We start from the raw sequence: 11,847 nt of genomic DNA on the forward strand, positions 1-11,847 counted from the left end.
TACGCGTGCCATGAATTTGTATCATGCCTATTTTATTTTGGAGTTTAATGGTGAAATTACTTACGTACTCCATGTATTTTTTCTAATTTCTCATTCTCAGTATGTCAACCTCAAATCGTGCCCTGAGACATGTTTGGACGAAGGAGGAGGAGGGGACTCTTGTGGAATGTTTAATGGAGCTAGTGTCAATGGGGGGATGAAAATCAGATAATGGTACGTTCCGCCCAGGATACCTTGCGCAGTTGGTACGCATGATGGCGGAGAAACTACCTGGATGTCAGGTACGAGCAACAACTGTAATTGATTGTAGGATCAAGACACTGAAGCGAACGTTCCAGGCCATTGCCTAAATGCGGGGCCCAGCGTGCAGTGGCTTTGGGTGGAACGATGAAGAGAAATGTATCATTGCGGAGAAGGAATTATTTGATAATTGGGTTAGAGTATGGAATATAATTTAAACGTCACACAACGTTCACAATGTACATTTAGTTAACAATTTTTCAATCAGTACTCATACGTGATTTTTTTTTGCCCGCAGTTGCATCCTGCAGCGAAGAGACTCCTGAACAAACCATTCCCGTATTATGACGAAGTTACCTATGTATTCGGTCACGATAGGGCGACCGGTCGGTTCGATGAGACATTCACGAACGTGGGGTCTAACGAGCCTTGTGGCGGATATGACAGATTTGATATGGGGGATGGAAACGAGGACTTCCCGCCCGTGTACAGCCAGGGAATTGACCTCTCGCAGGACGATGTATGTGCATCCCGACCTTCTCGCGCTTCAGAGGGTAGGACCGGATCAAGTGGATCGAAGTGGAAGAGGGAAAGTCAGCGAGACTTCGAGCTTGAAGCGATACATCTGGCGCTCGACCAAACAAATGAGCAACTCAGGCAAATTGCGGAGTGGCCAGCACGCAACCTTGCAAATGACAACCACATGCACACGGAATTTTTCCGCATATTGCGTGAGATGCCAGAACTTACGAGTTTGGATAGGGCGTTATTGCAAAGGCATCTTTTGTCTCGTATGGACGACCTTCGGGGTTTCGTACTCATGCCTGAGGATGAGAGGGAGGGATTTTATAGAGTCCTCCTACGAGACATAGAGAGATAGTTTATGTTTCTACTGACCTGGGTTGCTTATTATTTCCTTATGTTTTTTTTTCTGTATGATGTTGACTATTTATGCATTTCCTATTGTCAAAAACTTATTTTCCTCCTTGGTAATGTTTGTTTTAAATTAAGGAAAATAGTCACAATTTTCCAAAAGCGTTATAACGGCTATTTATATAGGTTTAAAATTGGATGACTTCGCTATCGCCGATTAGAAATATTCAATAATTTTTTTATCTTTCTAAAAAATTAATTGTAATAAATTTCTCACAATATGTTCACAAATTTATTTTAATTTGGGCAACTGTATGTATTAATTTAATAACATTACACATACAACAAATAAAATAGGAGAATAAGACGGATTCGAGGGTTTCGTAAAAAAGTATGCAATATTTTTTTTATGATATTTACAATTTAATTTAAAAATATTATACCACATAAAAAATTAATTAACCCAACCCATTTAACAATTTCCCCAAATAAAATTTATCACAAAATCCACATAAACCTACCCACCTAACCCTTCCCCCAAACACATTTTATCATAAAATCCCTATTAACTCTTCCCACCTAACCCTTCCCCCAAACACATATTATCATAAAACTACTTTTTTAAACCCTTCCCCAAACAAGGGTTATGATAAAACTAGGTTTAACTTAACACTAGTTTTATCTTAACACTAGTTTTATCTTAACACTAACTCTTCCCTAAATCAACCCTTCCCCCAAACGCACCCTTAAGTATGAGCCTAAATTTTTTCAAATGTTTTTGTCAATCTTGTAATTGACCCTAAAATAATACACCCATGGCCCAAGAGGCACGAGCCAAGCAAACAAGAGCTTGAGCGCCTTGGCTGCAAGTAGTCTCTTACTAATGCTCTAGATTATTATAGTTTGATAAGAATAATTTTGTGTTTGTGTGGTGTAGATTATTTTAGTTTTATAATAGTATATGTTTGATGTGTACATTATTTTAGTTTCATAAACAAATAGTAATCTATGTAACAAACAATAAAAAAATTATGAATGTCAAATAATAAATATGGTAGCAACTTAGAGTTTTGAAATAATGCTTACTGAATATGATTTACTGTAACAAGAAGTGGTTAATTATAGTATTAGGTAATCTTTGACACCTAAAGCCCCAATTGAGTAGAAGATTGGGATTTTTTTTCAACGAGAAAACTCATTTATATTTATTACTGAATTGTTTTATCATATAAAAAGACCCAAGAAGAAATAAACACCTTAACGAATAATAGTTGGAGTTCATGTCTAGACATAATGCTCCACAAGTAAACAAAAAAATATTAACGAAATAGGAAAGAGAGAATGTTTTTTTTTAATAATTAATCTTATTTTAAAAATTATTGTCAAAAATAGGATAAACCATTGACAAAAATAGGGTAGGGAGTTCACGACTAGGCACAATCGTAGATGGAGTCTACGACTTCGCTGACGTGTCCAAATCATGGACCCCGTCCACGACTTCATGAGCAGTCCTCCAATCGCACTTTTTTATATATATTTTCTTTATATATAATCACTTCTAATAAATCTCAATCTCCTAAAAATATTTCATTCCTTAATTATTAAATTAAAATACTAAAAATCTTAATTATTGAATTATTAATAAAATCCCTTAATGAAGTCTTGAACCCGTGTACGACTTTGCGTAGTCGTGGACCTCCCTACCCTATTTTTGTCATTTGTTTCACTGTTACCTCATTTTTGCCAATAATTTTTAAAATAATATTATTAAAAAACGTTCGAAAAGAGAATTAGACGTGAGAAAGAAATAGAAAATAGGAAAATAAAACATGAGAGAGAAAAGGATAATATGAAAAATTGATGTTGGATGGATTGAATTTATAGACAAATATTTATTTGATTTAAATCAAAATTATGTTTTTGTTAGGGGTCTTTTCAAAAATATAAAAAAACGGCAAAATATTTACACTTTATAGAACAATTCCAAAAACGGAAAAAGCCTAGAGGCCCACTGTGTAAAATACCAAAAATGCCCCATCAACCACGCCATCAATAACGCGCGCGTAATATATTTACGATTTATACGCGATCGTTTAGATATGATTCAATATATACGCGGTCGTTTAGATATGATTTAATATATACGCGATTGTTTAGATATGACTATAATTTATACGCGATCGTTTAGATATGGCTATAAGGCGATCGTTTAGATATGGTTCAATATATATGCGATCGTTTAGATATGATTCAATATATACGCGATCGTTTAAATATGACTATAATTTATATGCGATCGTTTAGATATGGCTACAATTTATACGCGATCGTTTATATATGGCTACAATTTATCTTTTCAATTCCATCATTTAATTTTGTTACACAATCGTTTAGATTCGGGGACCTAAATCTAAATGATTTTGTTTTTCAAAATTTGGTACACGATTTTTTTTAATTCTTTTGCTACACGATCGTTTACTTTTTTAGATTTCTTTACACGATTATTTACTTTTTTTTACATGATTCTTTACTATTTTTTAAACGATCGTTTACATTTGGCTATTCCAATCTAAATGATTTTTTTTTCAAGATTCTTTATACATAATCTTTTATTTTTTTTACACGATTGTTTACTTTTTTTACACGATCGTTTGCAGTTGGCTACTCCAATCTAAATGAGTTTTTTTTTTCAAGATTCTTTATATCGATCTTTTAGATCTTGCTATTTTTTGTACACAGTCTTATACACATTAGATTTTGCTATTTTTTTGTACACAATCTTATACAAAGTTGTTTAGATTTGGTTACCCAAACGCAAACACGTAAAAAAAAAAAGAAGAAAGATGATGGAAAGAAATCGCAGCGAAAAAAGAATAGAAAAAGTAGAAAAACCAGAAAGAAATCGAAGCGAAAAAAAGAAGAAGAAATGAAGAAAAAAACGATTGAAAGATTAAACAACGTAAATAAAGAATTGAAGAATAAGAAAGATGATGAAAAGAAATCACAGAAAAGAAAAAGAGGAAAGAAGAAAGATGAAATCGTAGGGAAAGAACGAAGAAGAAGAAATAGAGGAGGAAGACAAATCGCGAGGAAGAAAGAAAGATGGAAGGACAAATTTGAAATATTTAAAAAATGACTGACTTCATAGGTTTTGTTACATTTACGATAGTTTCTGCTTTTGTCATGAGTTTTAGATATCATTCACTTTCCATGTAAACTAAATTTTTTTAAAAAATATAATATCATTTACATGTCTAAGAGAAATATTAGATTTTTTTTGGTGTTGCGTAGGATTGCTAAAAATTAGGGGCAAAATAATTTTTAAACATGAAATTACCCAACACATTTCTAGTACCATCTACTGGAAAAAGCAAAAAGATAAGTTCGAGGTTTTTGCCATAGCCCTTCTACATGGTATAGATAAAGATTAGTGAAACTTAACTATGGATGTTAAAACCTTAAGCCAAAAACCGTATAAATGTCAGAATAAAAATATGTAACATTTTGAATTAAATAAACTTAACATAAAACCAAATGCACAATTTAAGGAGTGATGAAATATTGTTTTTAAAACGAAAATTAAATCCGAATTCTTGAAACCAAAAATATATTTTTCCTAAAACAAAATAATAATACCCACGGGGCCGACAAAGGAGAGCATGGGCCTTGGCTATAAATACTGTTTTAGTATTCAATCCTCTAGGGTTCCGCCTCCAAACCTTCCCTTCACTCCATCGGTAAGAACTCCAATATTTCATCTCTTTTCTCCATAATTAGGGTTTATGTTTTTGTTAATTTCATTCAAATCAAGAGAGGGCCGAGGCATTAAAAGGGGAGAGCAGTTTAAATCTGTGGCTCTGAAGAACTTGCAGGTTCTCTGTAAGTTGCCCTGCTTCTCCAGCCCTCTACAACCAAATTCCAAATGGTTTCATAGTACGGGTGATGTGCTTTCGAATGAATCGCTTCAGATTTCTAGCTCTCACACAGCTTCTTTTCTGATTCTGTTCTTCATTCTGATTTCTTCTACACTCATCCGCCTCCATACGCCATTACATTTAAATCTGATTTGGTTTCTCGATTGTTTTTGTTGTTAGTTGGAATCTGAATTTTGGGCATCTGAGTCGGTGTATTTCGAAACTTCATATATTCTTGTTGGATAATCAGAATCATATAGGTTGATACTGCAAGAATCGCAGTTGGAATCGTTCATGTTAGAGGTTTGTCTGAATGTGTTTATTCCAAAATTTGGGAAAAACGTTAGCCAATCATAATGAAAGTCGATATATTGTAAACCCTTTCACCAACCTTAAAGCTTAGATCTCTCCCAAAGTTAATTATTATGCCATATTTGGGTCTTTCAACCTTCGTAATGGGATTTGGTCCGAAGATTCTAGTGTTGTTTATTGAAACTGCATAAATCAAACTTTCGTAAATCAAAACTGAATACTGGCTGAAATCGAATTTTGTGATTTGGTTTAGTTTTAATTCGAGCCACGTTATTTTCTAAAAATAAAAGAAATTAGTATACATACATGTTTGTGCCCAACACTAAAGGAAAAACTTCATTTGTTAAATAAATATCAATGCACTTTTGAAAATGCCAAAGAAACGATAGTCGAAGGGAAATATTGTCATGAATAAGGGTATAATTCCGAATTGGTTTGTTGCTCCTTTAATTTGAGGTATTTTTTATTCAAACTCATTCATAATCAAGGTTTGCACCATAATTTTAGGAAAAGCTGAGGCTGAAACTCATTTCTAATTGCCTACCGACGAAATTATATATTGACTATAGTTAAATACCAAATAAAAAGAGGAAATAAAATATAAGGTTTCTTTTATTAATTTTGAAGAGTCTAAGCTGTAAATCTTTTTCTTTAAACTTTGAAAAGATAGTGAGAATGTTTATTTTATTGATTCTAAGGGATTTAAAATCAATTGCACTCCCATTTACATTCAAAATCATTTAGTACTTGCTAAAATGATTTCTCTATGAATTGGAAGGTGACAAGGGATGACAAAAGAGAGGGAAATAAGAAAGCGAGAACTCGTGAACAATGATTTCATATTACATTGGTTTTATTAAATCATTGACTTAGGTATAAGTTATCAAACATGAAAGATTGGACTGTAGTTACAGTAACCGTATGTGAGCATAAAGTGAAATAACAAACACAATTGATTAAGAAACTTCTATTCAAGGTAGCTTTTTTCTTGCCGTACGGCACTTAGACACTCCCTTCTTAGTCTTGGTGACTAAGGCACTCTCTTCTTGACCAAGTTAGTCTAAACTACTTAAAAAGATGTTAGACACAATTGAAGAGTTATTAGGAATTAGCTAAGCGTAGTGGAAAGAAAGAAAATAAAGTATGTCAGGAAATACTAACAAAGGGAATTTTATTAGCTTGGAGAGAACTTTACAAGATGTTTTGGAAGGTGATTTCAAGAATATTTTGCCATCCATCTTTCTAATGGATGGCGGATATCAACCTAATTCCATCGTCTATATTTTATCTTGTTCTAGATATCTCTATAGTATTCAATGACTTTCGATCTATAATACTTTAGCATTCTTTGCTAATGTCTTCTTTTAATTAAAATTAGGGTGTAGGTTTCTTTTTGTCTGTGACATCCTCCACCAAATTGAGCAACGTCCTCCTCTCTTCCTCCTAACAAATCATGTCTTCATGATTCCTTAAAGATAGCTCATGTTCCCAAGTTGGCTCTCTTACGATCCGCAATGCATCTTGAACCCTGTGTTGCAGCACACAATGCAATTTGAGCAGTCTTGACGTCGCAAAATGAAACGCTAGAATACTCAACTCAAGTACTTGAACCTTAGCTTCATCACCTAGTTCCAACTTAAACCTTAAAATGCTAAGTGATAAAGAAACATACAACTCAAGATATTCGATAAACTTTTCTTTATTTACTTCACATTATGCGTTTCAAATAAACATATTACGTGATTTTCTTAAATACATGAACTATAAAATATACTTGAGGCCTCTAACATTTAGTGCAGCTCCTTCAAGCCCAACTTTAATGCCTAGCCATATAGTCATTACCCTTTCTCTATTTGGGCTTAATGCCTTACAACCTAGGGAAGGAAAACTTAATACATAAGTCAAATACTAAGTCAGTGATATTTTGGAAAACCTTTTGGGGAATACAATCTCGTAAATACATTTCATAAATCGACATCATAATGCCTCATTCGATAAAACATAAATTACACATTAGCCTTTTATATTCCTTTCGCCAAGAACATAAACCATTCCCATGCATGGACTACTCTGATGGTCTTTTCATCAAAAGCATCTCTTGGAGAATTGTGGCTCATTTTTCGTTGCTTAGCTACTAACTCAATATACTCCTTTTACGCATTGGCCAGTTGCATACCGTCATATAGTCATTTTCTACATGGACTAGAAGAAATCTGGTCTTTAATGTCGGTTGAAAACCGACATCTTTGCTAGTGTTATTAAAAGCCTTTAATATCGGTTTAAAAACAACATTAAAGGCTTCTTTAATGTTGGTTTTCCACCAACTTCTTTGATAGTGTTATTCAAGTCCTTTAATGTCGGTTGAGCTTTAAGTTATTTTAAAATCGACATTAAAGAGGCTAACAATTTCGGTTTATAACCAACATTATAGATCTCCAATAATGTCAATTTAAAATTGGTATTAAAGACTTTTTTTTAGGTCCATTTTTATAATTTTATTTTTATTTAATTATTGTATTGTTGTCCATTTTTTATAAAATGACATTGAGTCCATGTAGATAAATATTTCTTTTCTCACTCCAACAAATCAATAAAATTAATATTATTTTAGAACCTATAATATTTGTCTTTTACATTTGTATACATAAAATGAAATTTTAATATTGTGTTTATATATACTTTCTACAACAATACATGAAACAAGATTTTAATACAAGGCTTAAATAAGAAATCCTAAATGCCTTTTCAGTCTTCAACCTTCAACGATCGCCTGACTATCTACACAATCACTTAGCTTTTAATCTGGTATGACTTCAATCATTCTACAAGCAATATCAAAATAAACCATTTAATCTTTAGAATTCTACCAAGGCAACTTTGAAAAAAATGTGGCACATCTTAGCAACTTCGATGCACTAAATATTTCAACGGTTAGAGCTATCCTTCCCTATGTTCATGATCATAAATCTTACACATATGATGCTATAAGTACCTCTCTCTAAAGTAATGCAACTTCCTTTCTACATTATTAATAGCATAGATCTCATTTGATACAAATCAGGAAGGAAAATAGTCAAATGAAAGTAACTTAAATTTGCATCAACTTGCTCAAAAGTTTGGCTTATAAAGAAACATCTTATCCCAGAGCAGCAACCTGATAAATTAGGAACACATATCAATTGCATGTATTTTTTCATTGATGTGCAAAAGTGAAATGAAATTTCCAGACCAAAATCAGATAATTAAAGCAAACAGTAAAGATAAAAGCAAATAATTCAAATTACAAGGATTATTGAAGTTTGGTTCATATCCATGTCAAGATCCTTGGAGTTAATAGACCACTAGTTTGAGTATTGTTCAAGAACACATCATCATAAAATCCAATATTGCACACATCAACCTGTGAAAAGTTCGCAAAGCTATAAAGAGATAAAAAGGATAAATCAAAATAACGGCTATTATTTTTGATAACTAACATCTTCTCTAGGTTTGGAATTTCTAAAGCTATTATTAGTGATCAAGGCTCACACTTTTGCAACCAAATAATTGAGTCACTAATGAAAAAGTATGGAGTTCAACACCGAGTTTGTATTTTGTACCATCCATAAACCAATGGACAAGTCGAGATTTCAAACAAAGAGATAAAATCTATCCTTAAAAGAACTTTCAATTCAAAAAGAAAAGATTGGAGCACTAGTCTTAGTGATGCTCTACGGGCATATAGAACTGCATATAAAACTCCAATAGGTACATCCCCTTTCAAACTTATTTTTGGAAAAGCATGCATGTCACCTTCCTATAGAGTTAGAGCATAAAACTTTTTGTACAGTTAAGAAGTGTAATCTATCTCTTGAAAAGAAAGATGAAAATAGACTTCAAGAACTTAGTAAGTTAGAAGAACTTGGATTAGATTCTTAAGAAAATTCTAAAATATATAAGGAAAAGACCAAAATGTATCATGAAAGCAAGATCCTTAGGAAAGAGTTCAAAATACGAGATAAAGTTCTTTTCAATTCCTCTTTGTTATCTAAGTCGGAAAAGTTGAAATCTAAGTGGATCAGTCCCTTGATCATTTTTTCTAATGTCTCTAACTTTGGTGCAATTGAGATTGTTAGTGAAAAAACAAGAAAAGTTCTAAAAGTAAATGAGCATCATCTCAAAATCTTCATCGAAGGGGAACCTACATCTCAAGTGTTGAAGTTATCACTTCATTATCCTACCTACTCTTTGTCACGCTTCATCCCAAGTGCCACATCCTGTGACCAAATGAGGGCCTGTTGCATAGACACTCATTCCATATCTCATTGCGTGATGATGCTCTGAACGTCTAGTAAGCGGAACAACTTCCTTCATTTGTCTCATAACAAAGCTCTTATTCTGCAACTTTAGAGACCTTCACAAACTTATCACAAAGGAAAACACTTATCCTTTAATCTTACTCCGTCATTCAATTTTTCAACACTTCGCAAGAACAAACTACTAAGTGACAAGTACAAATAATAATGCAGTGGAAAAATACATAACTTTTCTTTATTAACTTAACAATTCACAAAGTTAACACTTTTACAAATACAATCCTTTCATAATGCATACAAAATGGAAATCTAAGTTCTAATCCACTTTCCTTCCTCCACTAGGGTATTGCTCTTCTCCTCAAGGTGTTCTAGAACCTCATGCCATCCTTCTTCCGGATTTCCTAGTAACCATTTTAGGTACAATATTTAGGGCTTCCTTTCCCTGCCTCAGTTCCCCCACTCATCATCTTCCGCCTTCAGCGTCTCTTAAAACTGAGTTGTAGCCCTTAGCATTAACAAATGAAGATCTTATCTACTGACTCTTTAAATGCAACATGGAAATTCATACCGCACAAGTTTACATAACAACCCAACTTTTCCTCCTTTACATGGCTTCCATGCTTGACCACCATTCCTTACCTGGCTTTAACAGTTGACAACCTGAGGAGGCGAAACTAAAAACGTAAGTCGAAGACTTAGTTAGTAATGAATTTAGAAAATACTTTTCTTTTTTGGAATACAACGGATTCATACTATTAACAACATTCAACATAACTCGAAATCATAAACATGAGTTTTCATCACAATAATTACAACCACATCAATAACGAATACTTCCATGTGTTTGAATTATCAGAACATTCACCACTCGCCACCTGGATAGGGTTCTCCCATTCACATCTAATCTCTAGACATGAGATTTGCTTTCACCAGCATCTCATCGCCTCAACCTGGGATTCACTTTCACCACCATCACGAGATAGAACTTTGATTCACTTTCACCATCGTCTCACAATTGAATCAAGTTTTCTACCAGCGTTTCATAGCATTCATTATTTTCTAAGACCTGGGATTTACTTTCACCAGCATTTCATCGCCTATACCTCGAATTCACTTTCACCAGTATCTCATCGTCTAGACCTAAGATTCACTTTCACTAATATTACGCGATTGACCTTAGATTCACTTTCACCAGCGTCTCATAATACATTCCATGCCTAGATCTGGGATTCACTTTACCAACATTAAGCTATCAAGTACACATCTATTTCCTGCACAGATCGAGGATTCATTTCACTATCATTTATCCGCCTAGATCTGGGATTCACTTTACCAACATTAAGCTATCAAGTACACATCTATTTCCTGCACAGATCGAGGATTCATTTCACTATCATTTATCCGCCTAGGCCTGGGATTCACTTCCACCAGCATCTCACATTAAACTTGAGATTTCTACCATCTTTTACCCACTTAGACATGGGATTCACTTCCACCAATGCCTTGCATTAAACTTGGGATTTCCACGAGCGTCTTATGATAGCTAAAACACATCCCATATCACACAAACGTCTCAACTACAATTAAGAAATGTTAGTTCAACAGCTTACTTCCATTACAAAAGTTTACAGTAAAATACAACATCATACAATAACATCAACGTAAGGTTACAAAAAATGCTTTTCACATAAACATTTGTGAAAACGTCTCTTTCATTTACAAGAATCACTAGTGCAACCATTATCGATAAACAACTGTTTATTCACACAAGAAATCTTCATTCATAAGGAAACTCTGGCAAAACATGTATTTGTTTTCAAGGATCACTCACAAAATACTTAGCCTTCACACTTTTCTCCTTTGCTTTCGACTTTCTCTTCTTGCCTAGCAGCTCCTTCAATGCCCTTATCCAAACTTAAAACCTTCTCTTAACAGTTTCTCAGAATGAAATGTGTTTCCTCTTTCTTCGTTTCAGTTTATGGTCCTAGTAACCTTTCCCCTTCATGGATCCTTTCAGTGCTTTACACATGTCACTTCACCGCTTCGCTGCATTATGCAGCCAACCCAATCTTGACACATAATTCAGTCGTAAGAACCGTACCTATGTTAGAAGGTTAAAATTTTGGTTAAGTGTAAAAATAGATATTTTGAACAAAAGGTTATGAAGAGAAGTTAATGCGTGGCGATGAACATTACAAGAAGTGGGGAGACTC

At 33.7% G+C, this 11,847-nt stretch overlaps 1 long non-coding RNA gene across 1 annotated transcript; it reads left to right on the forward strand.

Moving 5' to 3' along the window:
• Positions 1 to 4,705: 4,705 nt before the first annotated feature.
• Positions 4,706 to 5,582, forward strand: LOC127151324 (uncharacterized). Its single transcript, XR_007824224.1, has 2 exons — positions 4,706 to 4,850; positions 5,208 to 5,582. It is a non-coding gene; the product is annotated as an uncharacterized LOC127151324 (long non-coding RNA).
• Positions 5,583 to 11,847: the final 6,265 nt, after the last annotated feature.

This window comes from Cucumis melo, chromosome 10 (assembly GCF_025177605.1).
Source record: "Cucumis melo cultivar AY chromosome 10, USDA_Cmelo_AY_1.0, whole genome shotgun sequence".
NCBI lineage: Eukaryota > Viridiplantae > Streptophyta > Magnoliopsida > Cucurbitales > Cucurbitaceae > Cucumis > Cucumis melo.